The following is a 9167-nucleotide window of genomic DNA, read 5'->3' as shown; positions in this document are numbered from 1 at the left end:
CTGTGTATGAAACAGCATGAAAATTAAACTATGCAGACTAGCTACAGGGAAAGAATTGCTTTGTTGAAATGCCAGTGCATCTGTCTGAAATCAAACAGTGTTGGATTGTTAAATTGGTCTGGACAGGCTTTGCTGTGACTGTGACTGTGATCAAAATACTTGGTCATTGGGCACCCAATCCTTGGAGAGTAGAAACAGAGTCATGGGATATTAGTTAGTAAATGAAGATCTACTTAATACTGTAAATGTTTAAAAATGTATAGAGATATTGAAGTTGAGAACGTGGGAATTGTATAGGGACAGTATAAGCTAACAAAGAATTCATGGAGGAATAGCCATGACATCTCAGACTCGAGACTGCAAAATGTTACAACACTAACACATATTGAAACAAAACCCACAGCTTGCAGAAAAACCTCAAGGTCTTATTAAATCATGTTATTAACCTGAAACATTAACAGAAGGTCTTTGTTTAAAATCAGACCATACTTAGGTCGGCTTATGAGTGGACAAAGGGAAAGAGGGATCTAAGAGGATGGGCTGGACTAGGATGTCACTCTCGCCCTATCTTGATATCTTTTGCCGAAAATGTATAACCATCGTCCCTTTACAATGTAATGTCACTTTGTCCGTAGGAAGTGAGTGCGTTCGAACAGACTTGCATTCCTTCTGTCTGATAAAGTCGCCGATCGGGATTTGCTTTTTAAATAAAAGCTTGCTTTGTTTAAAGCACAAACGGTATTAGTTTCAGTAATTTTGCTGAACCAGATTGAGGTAAAAGAATCCAGAAATCAACATTTGGTGTCAGAAGTGGGATCTCAACAGACGACTGCCGAAAACTTGCGAATTAAGAGCCAGACTAGCCTTGGACGAGACGAGGGGAAAGTGGCCACTGGAGTGAGTATGATTTCAATGCTGCTCCAGTTTCCCCCGTTTCAAAAGTCTGAGGAAAGTTTAGCCACTCGCTGGTTCTCAGGTAGTGTCTGAACGAGATCCAGGACAATCTGGTGAATACCTTTCAAACTTAGAATAGGGATAGAGATAGGGAAATTGCGCGGTGACGCAAACCAAGCGGCGACTTGGAAAGATAGGTTATAGTTAGAGCTAGATAGGGATAGATGATCAATCTTGGATCCAAAAATTAATAGGAAAGAAAAAAGACTCTTGTGAACGTCTGTTTAAATGAGAAATGCTTCTGTGATTTTTACTGTAAAAAAAAAGCCGGGGAGTTGTGGTTTGTTTTATCTCCATCTACTTTTTCAAACAGAATGAAAGTTTTTTTTAACCCTTCGTAGTGTTGTCCTGTATGTGGGAAGTTTAAGAGTGTGAACCTTATTGAATTACGTATATTCGGATGATAAGTTACGGAGCCAGGAAATGCACAAAGGATAGGTTTGTTGAGTAAAAAAAAAGAAAAAATTACATGGTCCCGGTGGTTAAAAAAAAAGGATTTAACATGCTCACTTACTTGTCGAAAGAAAACATTCAGAGAAGGCACAGCAAAACAACAGATGGATTCAAAAAAAAAATATATTAAATAACACGACCTTGAGGCTGGAACAATTGAGATAACGAAAAGCAGTCCACAGCCTACATGCCAGACTTCTCTCTAGTTATGGAAAAGACAAAAAAAAAAGTAACGTACTAAATAGGTGCTGAAAAAAAAATGTTGAGAGATTTTAAATTGAGAAAAATTCCACTGCAGTCTAAAAAAAAATCACTCCTGTCCAGTTGGCAGAAAAACTCCATTAAATTAGGGCTTTCATTGACAGATGGGATTTAAACTGCGCAGTAACACGAAAGGATAGGGAAATTTGGAGACTAAAAGAAATTAAATAAGGCTCATAAGAAATCAAATTTAGAAAATTAGGCTCACAGGGAATTAAGGCTTATGGGGAATTAAATAGAGGATAGGTGTTCAAGTCAGGTGTGACGTCGACCTCGTATATCACTTGGCCCGTCTAGGCACTGATTGAATTTAAATCACGCAGCGACTTGAAAGGTAGGGTGAGAGAAGTGCGCGGCGGCACGAACGCGCAGCGATGTGAGACGTGCGGCGGCGCGAGCGTGCGGCCGAGTGAAGGAGGGCTGACGCAGACGCGCAGCAGCGTGGAACGCGTAGCGGCGCGGGACGTGCGGCGGCGCGAGCGCGCGGCCGAGTGAACGTGGAACGACGCGAACGCGCAGCAACGCGAACCGCGGGGTGATATCAAAGTCAGTGCTGGTTTCAGTAAGTCTCTGTTTATTTTAAGTGTTTTAAAGTGTTTTAAATCGCGCGGCGACGCGGGAGTCCGTGTTTATTTTAAGTGTTTTAAATCGCGCGGCGACGCGAACCGCGGGGCGACGCGGGAGTCAGTGTTTATTTTAAGTGTTTTAAAGTGTTTTAAATCGCGCGGCGACGCGGGAGTCCGTGTTTATTTTAAGTGTTTTAAATCGCGCGGCGACGCGAACCGCGGGAGTCAGTGTTTATTTTAAGTGTTTTAAATTGCGCGGCGACGCGGAAATCAGTGTTAGCTTTAGTAAAGTCTGTTTATTTTAAGTGTTTCAAATCGCACGGCGACGCGAACGCGTAACGACACGGTAATACGAGGGGCAGCGTGAAAATGGGTAATCAGTTGGATAAAATAACGGATGCGGATAGTCCGCTACAAAAGTTATGTGAGGAATTCCCTGAAAGAGCTGAAGACTTTAGAAAATTATCAGGAGCCCTGAACAAATTAGGAGATGACCAGTGGCCTCTAGGTGGCACTAGAAGCGTAGAGGTAGCAAAAAAAGCACAGGGATTAATTTGGAGAAGGGGACGAGGAAAAGGGGTCAAAAATTTAATTGCAACATGGCGACACTATTGTCAAAAATTAAAAGATGCATCACTTCTGTCAAGTTGGCAAATAAATGCTATTAAATTAAGACTCTCATTGACAGAGGGAACACATGTTAAAACTGTAGACGTCTTAAAAAAAAAAGAATGTGCGCACGAGAAACTTATTAAGAGATCCTCTGGGACCTCTGAGAAAGGTATTGACCGACTACGTAGTCAAATGGCTGGCTTTGTGTTAACCGAGGCTGATGATGAAATTGATGAGTGGTCACTGACTCAGCGCCCAACGGTGCCTCCCGCACCTCCTGGCCCCTTGCTCCAGTCCTCTTCCCAACACCCTCCACCTTACACTCCGGCGAGAGGAGTTAAAAATAACCCCATACCACCAAAGCAACAAACCCAAACTGACTCCTCATTCTCTGATAGCGATTCGGATCCCCAGTTCACAAGCAATATAGCCGAAAGGACCAGATCTCACACTCGAAAGGGCAGAACTATATCTCGATATCACAGACAGTCCTGTAAATCTTCTAATCAATCTACCAGTCCAAGTTGTGAAAGACATAGCAAACACCCCCGCTGATCGAGACGCAGAACTGTCAAGCAGTCAGACAGCTCCGAAACATCCTCCGACCTAGAAATGATTTCCAAGATCCCAAAGTCCCGACACCAATTCCCTGTCAGACCAATGCCAAACCCTGATGCACAACAAGCTGCAAACCACCCCACTATAGATGTCTATGTGATCTTCGAACAACTATTCGATTGCTCACGCTATCCGGACAAATAATATGAATTGGGCAGATAACAGTAAAGCCCAGATGGAAAGGGCGGTTAAATATTATTGGCAGGAAAAGAAAGGAGAGGGGGGAGGTGCGCCCCCAACCCGGGTCAAGACTGAATACGTGACAAGAAAGGAAGAGCCGCCTCGGGTGGAAGGACCAAAACCCGACCCAAGGGGATACCAGATGGAACCGTAGTATTGCGTGCAGGGTTGGGTGGATAAACAGGGATACGGTTATATCAAACACCCAAATGGCCCGGGCCCTGCTAATTACAGACCGCCCGACTGTCCCCGGCCTGGTATGGGACGAGGTCGGGGCTGGGAAAGACGAAATGGATGCTTTATTTGTGGGCAAGAAGGACATTGGAATAGGAATTGTCCCTCCAGTCAGCACGAAAAAGGAAGAGGAGGAAGAGGAGGGGGGCAAGGGGGGAAGAGGACGGGGATCTTACACTAACTTCTCCTAGAACAACCCCTTTGGCCAACCGTCCCCCGATTCGTATTGACTACGCAGGGACCCTCCCCGGATGACGAACCGATGATACTGTTAAAAATTCGGAATGAGTGGCAACCCTTCTTGATAGATATGGGAGCCTTCATGTCTTCTGTACAATCAAAGCTTAAACTCCCCGCCTTCACTGAAACACAGGGATTGTCAGGATTCCTGGGACAAGTCTCTAAATTCCCGGTGTCAAAACCGGTTAAAATGGGTTACCAGGAAGAATCGGTGGAACATCGATTTGTTATCACAACCAATCTGGACTGTAACTTGATGGCTAGAGACCTCCTCTGCAAATTCCAGTTGCATTTGGAGTGTGGAGATGATGGGATTATTGTAAAACAGGGAACCCTTAAGCGGCAGTATACCACTAGAACCCCTCAGTGGTGGTCTCTGGACCTGCCGCAGGCACCCTATCACGTGACCCTAGCATACGATCCCAGTGGAAATGGGAAGACCTCTTCACTCCAGCAATCGATGTCCCCCATGCTCAGAGGCAGAGCAAAATCTCACCTTTGCTTGGGCCAGGCACCAGAGAACAGACCAGTGCAGCACCTGAGGCACAGACCATCCATCACGACTGCATGGCAATGATCCGACTGGAACGATCTAAAAATACCTTCCCAGCTCCAGTGGCAGGACTCCTGGGGAAGATGATCAATTTCATAGGTACCCTTCCAGCGGTTGTGGCAGAATCACGGGAGAGAAGGATCAAGGCAGTCGACTTCGAGGACAGAGGCAAGATGGCGTTCCTGCTGCAGCGAGGGGCAGCGTGGTTGAAAAAAAGAGCCCCACCACGCTAAAGATTTGGAAGTTATAGTGCGCCAGGCTATAGACGAGGCTGACCCTACCAGCCGGGATGTGAAAATACCTGACTATGTGGATCCTCATGTGTGGGCAGAGGACCACTCCCAAGTGGGTTATACTCCCATTGATCCAATTGAGATCCCAGTGCAGGGCAATGTGGACTGGCCCTCTATCCGACAGAACCCACTGAAATCACAGGCAATCCTAAACTGACCTTTCGACACTGTACTGCAATTAATCCGGCCTGTTTTCTTACTGAGCCACACCAAGATGAGGAAGAACCCAGTCATGATCGTTTATCTTTAATTCAGGAGGCCACATCAGTCAGGGAGGATTTAGTTGATGTACCAATTGAAGATCCAGATTGTATTATGTGTGTTGACGGAATTAATCCAGAAGGTACACGAATCTCAGGATACGCCATAGTAAACCAGGAGAATCAGGTCTTGGAATCTGCCGCTTTTGAAACTGCCTATTCTGCCCAACAAGCTGAACTATTCGCCCTCACCCGAGCCTGTATCTTGGCCAAAGATCTCAAAGTCAATATCTATACCGACTCTAGGTATGCCTTTGGGGTGGCCCATGATTTCGGACAATTATGGAAAAATAGGGGATTCCTAACCTCACAGGGGAATGAGATATCTCATAAACAGCTAGTATCTGATTTGTTGCAAGCCCTCATGTTCCCCAAACGCATTGCCATTGTCAAATGTACCGCCCACACTACCGGAAATTCTCTGGTTGATATAGGGAATCATTGTGCTGACCAAGAGGCTAAACAGGCCTCTCGTGACCAACAGATGGTAGTGCCCAAAATGACGAGTCAGACTAAAAATCCTGCGAAGGATAAGTTAGCCTCGGAAAAACCAATGCCAACCATCCAAGATGTTATCAAAGCACAGGAGGACGCTCCTGAAAAAGATAAACTGTTGTGGAAATATTATGGATGTACTTATGACAATGTTTCTAAACTCTGGACCACTCCCGCGGAACAGACTTGCATGTCTGACGAGTTGGCTCTATGGGTTATTGAATGTATGCATTTTGCTACTCATTGTGGAGCAAGGACCATGAGTGACACACTTTTGGCTACTTGGTGGCACCCTAGACTCCAGGCGCTCACCCAGAACATCAGTAGTCGTTTGCCAGCAACATAATCCAGGGAAGGGAGTCCCCTGTGATTGGGGTAAAACGCCCCTACCCAAAAGGTCCCTTTGAGACATTTCAGTTGGACTACATTGAGTTGCAAAAAGTTCAGTGTTACAAATATGTGTTAGTAATAGTAGATGTGTTTAGCAGATGGGTTGAAGCCTACCCTACCCTGGACAATAAGGCTCAAACTGTTGTTAAGGTGTTAATGAGGGAAAGTGTTCCTAGATATGGTATCTCAGCTCGACTGATGACCACCTATGTTCTTTCTCTGACTCAGGCTCTGCGACTAGCTCACAACCAGGTTCAAGATGCTCACCTCGACCTCCCAGTTTTACCCGAATTGTCCCTCGTGGCACCAGGGAAGTATGGATTCGGAAGGGATTAGAGCCACAATGGAAGGGGCCTTTTCAGGTGTTACTCACTACCCCCACTGCAGCCAAGGTTGAGGGGAAAAGTGCCTGGGTTCACCTGCACCACTGCAAGCTCACCACCCTCTAACGAACCTATTTTACTGGTTATTCTAACTCCTGTTTCTGTTCCAGACTTCCTCTTCTCCATAGCTGAACAAGGCCGTTGGCATCCTAATTGGAACGTGGACCAGTTTGAACTTTTACCCGTAGTGACAGACAGCCAGCTACACCGACGGTGACCTAAGAGAGACGGGAAAACTGAACTCTTAATCAGCAAAATAATTGGACTATTTATCTGAATCCTGAGCCATAAGATGAAACTGTCTGTATGCCACAGTCTGTATAATAGTGTTGATATATGACAGTTTCGGCGCATGGGAGGGGAGACAGAGACGAGAGCTACATGTCTTATGTTTATGCGCAAAATGGGAACTTTTCTAGATGTTGGGTGTGTTCACATTCCCTATACATTCCAAAGGGGGAATTCCTTTGCGCCCCGTTCCACTAACCCTAACTGAGACTGTCCGATGGATTCAGAGCCAAACTATCACAAGAGGAGGGGTGCCAATACAATACTGCTGAAGCTCTGGAGGGCATCACAGCTGAAATGGTAGCAATAAGGACGTAGCATTACAAAACCGAATGGCCCTCAATTACCTGTTAGCTGAGAAAGAGGGAACGTGTGCCCTGATAGGATCTGAATGTTGCACTTACATTCCTGATAGTTCAGAAAACATAACCAATCTCGCTGATCACATAAGAAGGAAGGTGAAGAAGTTATCCACACCAGCAGAAGGATCTAGCTGGTTTGATTGGCTATCAGATGGATCTTGGAGATCCCATCTAATTGTTGGTTGCCTTAACCTTTGTTGTAAAGTAATGATGGCAAGGTTAGCAAACCCTCTTGTGGTCAAGGGCTCCCGAGTTATGATCCAACGAACTAAAGAAATACTCGATACTAACAACAATATGATTCAGGAAATAGAGTGTGAACGGATGAATGCGATACTCCTAGAATGATCCTAAGTGTTATCATGGAATGATAAAAGGGGGGAATGTGAATGTTTAAAAATGTACAGAGACATTGAAGTTGAGAACGTGGGAATTGTATAGGGACAGTATAAGCTAACAAAGAATTCATGGAGGAATAGCCATGACATCTCAGACTTGAGACTGCAAAATGTTACAACACTAACACATATTGAAACAAAACCCACAGCTTGCAGAAAAACCTCAAGGTCTTATTAAATCATGTTATTAACCTGAAACATTAACAGAAGGTCTTTGTTTAAAATCAGACCATACTTAGGTCGGCTTATGAGTGGACAAAGGGAAAGAGGGATCTAAGAGGATGGGCTGGACTAGGATGTCACTCTAGCCCTATCTTGTTATCTTTTGCCGAAAATGTATAACCATCGTCCCTTTACAATGTAACGTCACTTTGTCCGTAGGAAGTGAGTGCGTTCGAACAGACTTGCATTCCTTCTGTCTGATAAAGTCCTCGATCGGGATTTGCTTTTTAAATAAAAGCTTGCTTTGTTTAAAGCACAAATGGTATTCGTTTCAGTAATTTTACTGAACCAGATTGAGGTAAAAGAATCCAGAAATCAACAATACCACAGAACTCTGCAATGGAGTGAGAAGGCATTGCAGTGCAGTGGAATGCATCACCTACAGAGCTGCCCTGTTTCACTAAACTATGAGGAAAGCACTGCACAAGTTCTCTCACCAAATTACCATACAATGTCCTTACAGCAAGGGAAGAAATCATACACTTCCTGCTTCCCTGATGGCTCAAATGTATCCAAGGAAGCCCCTGATCTTTACTACGCTAGCTGATTGTTGTGCATGCAATAACTGTTAGACTGAGTACTGTTTAACTCCAAGAGGTATGACCTTGGCTCTGCTTTATTAAGGCCCAAAATGCTTAATGGCTGGCCTTTTATACTTGGGCTGCTCACACGTGCGTGCAGCCCAATGGCCTCCAACAGTGACGCCAGCTAGTGGCTAGTGATCCCAAAAGTACATATATGACACTGATCTCAGCACTTTTGGGTTTGGGAGAAGGTTCCTACTTCTGATCACTATTGATCAACCCCTGCTGGAAGTGCACATGTGTGGACAGGATCGGACAGGACTGATGTCCTCATGTCAAATAGCCTGCTGATACTGTCAAGGCTTGCATATGAACAAAGATCACAGTACCCATCGAAATATTCCCCCCCCACAGGCAGTCAGTCAACCCCTTGACACTAGGAAGAAAAACTGATAGAGAAATGGTGAGAAAAAAAGAGGGGGGAAAAAAACATGCTCCCCTTAGCCATGGCAATCACACTTGTACTGTATGTTCACTGAGGTGTAGGAAGACACCATACAGTTCCTCACTATTCACAGTACCTGCATGGTGCTCCATTTTCCTACCCTCATTAATAAAATGGAGCACAGCACAGGTATTGTGGATGCCGCTAAACTGTACAGTACCTTTCCCACTGCGCAATGAAACACATTTTCTTCTCCAATTCCCTCCCCTTCTTTCCTGAAAGCACCAACTCTTACTGGGGTATAAATCCATAGGCACTGCTTGCCTTCCAGTACCTTGCCCAGTGGTTGTTCTTCACAAGTTAGCCTAGATTGGAAGGCCAAGATTAATCTGCTCCCGTGCTCAGCAACGCACAATTTTCTGCCCATTGCAAATAG

Source organism: Pristiophorus japonicus, unplaced genomic scaffold (genome assembly GCF_044704955.1).
Source record: "Pristiophorus japonicus isolate sPriJap1 unplaced genomic scaffold, sPriJap1.hap1 HAP1_SCAFFOLD_1083, whole genome shotgun sequence".
Lineage (NCBI taxonomy): Eukaryota > Metazoa > Chordata > Chondrichthyes > Pristiophoridae > Pristiophorus > Pristiophorus japonicus.
The sequence above is the reverse complement of the archived record's forward strand: the minus strand, read 5'-3'. Positions refer to the sequence as shown.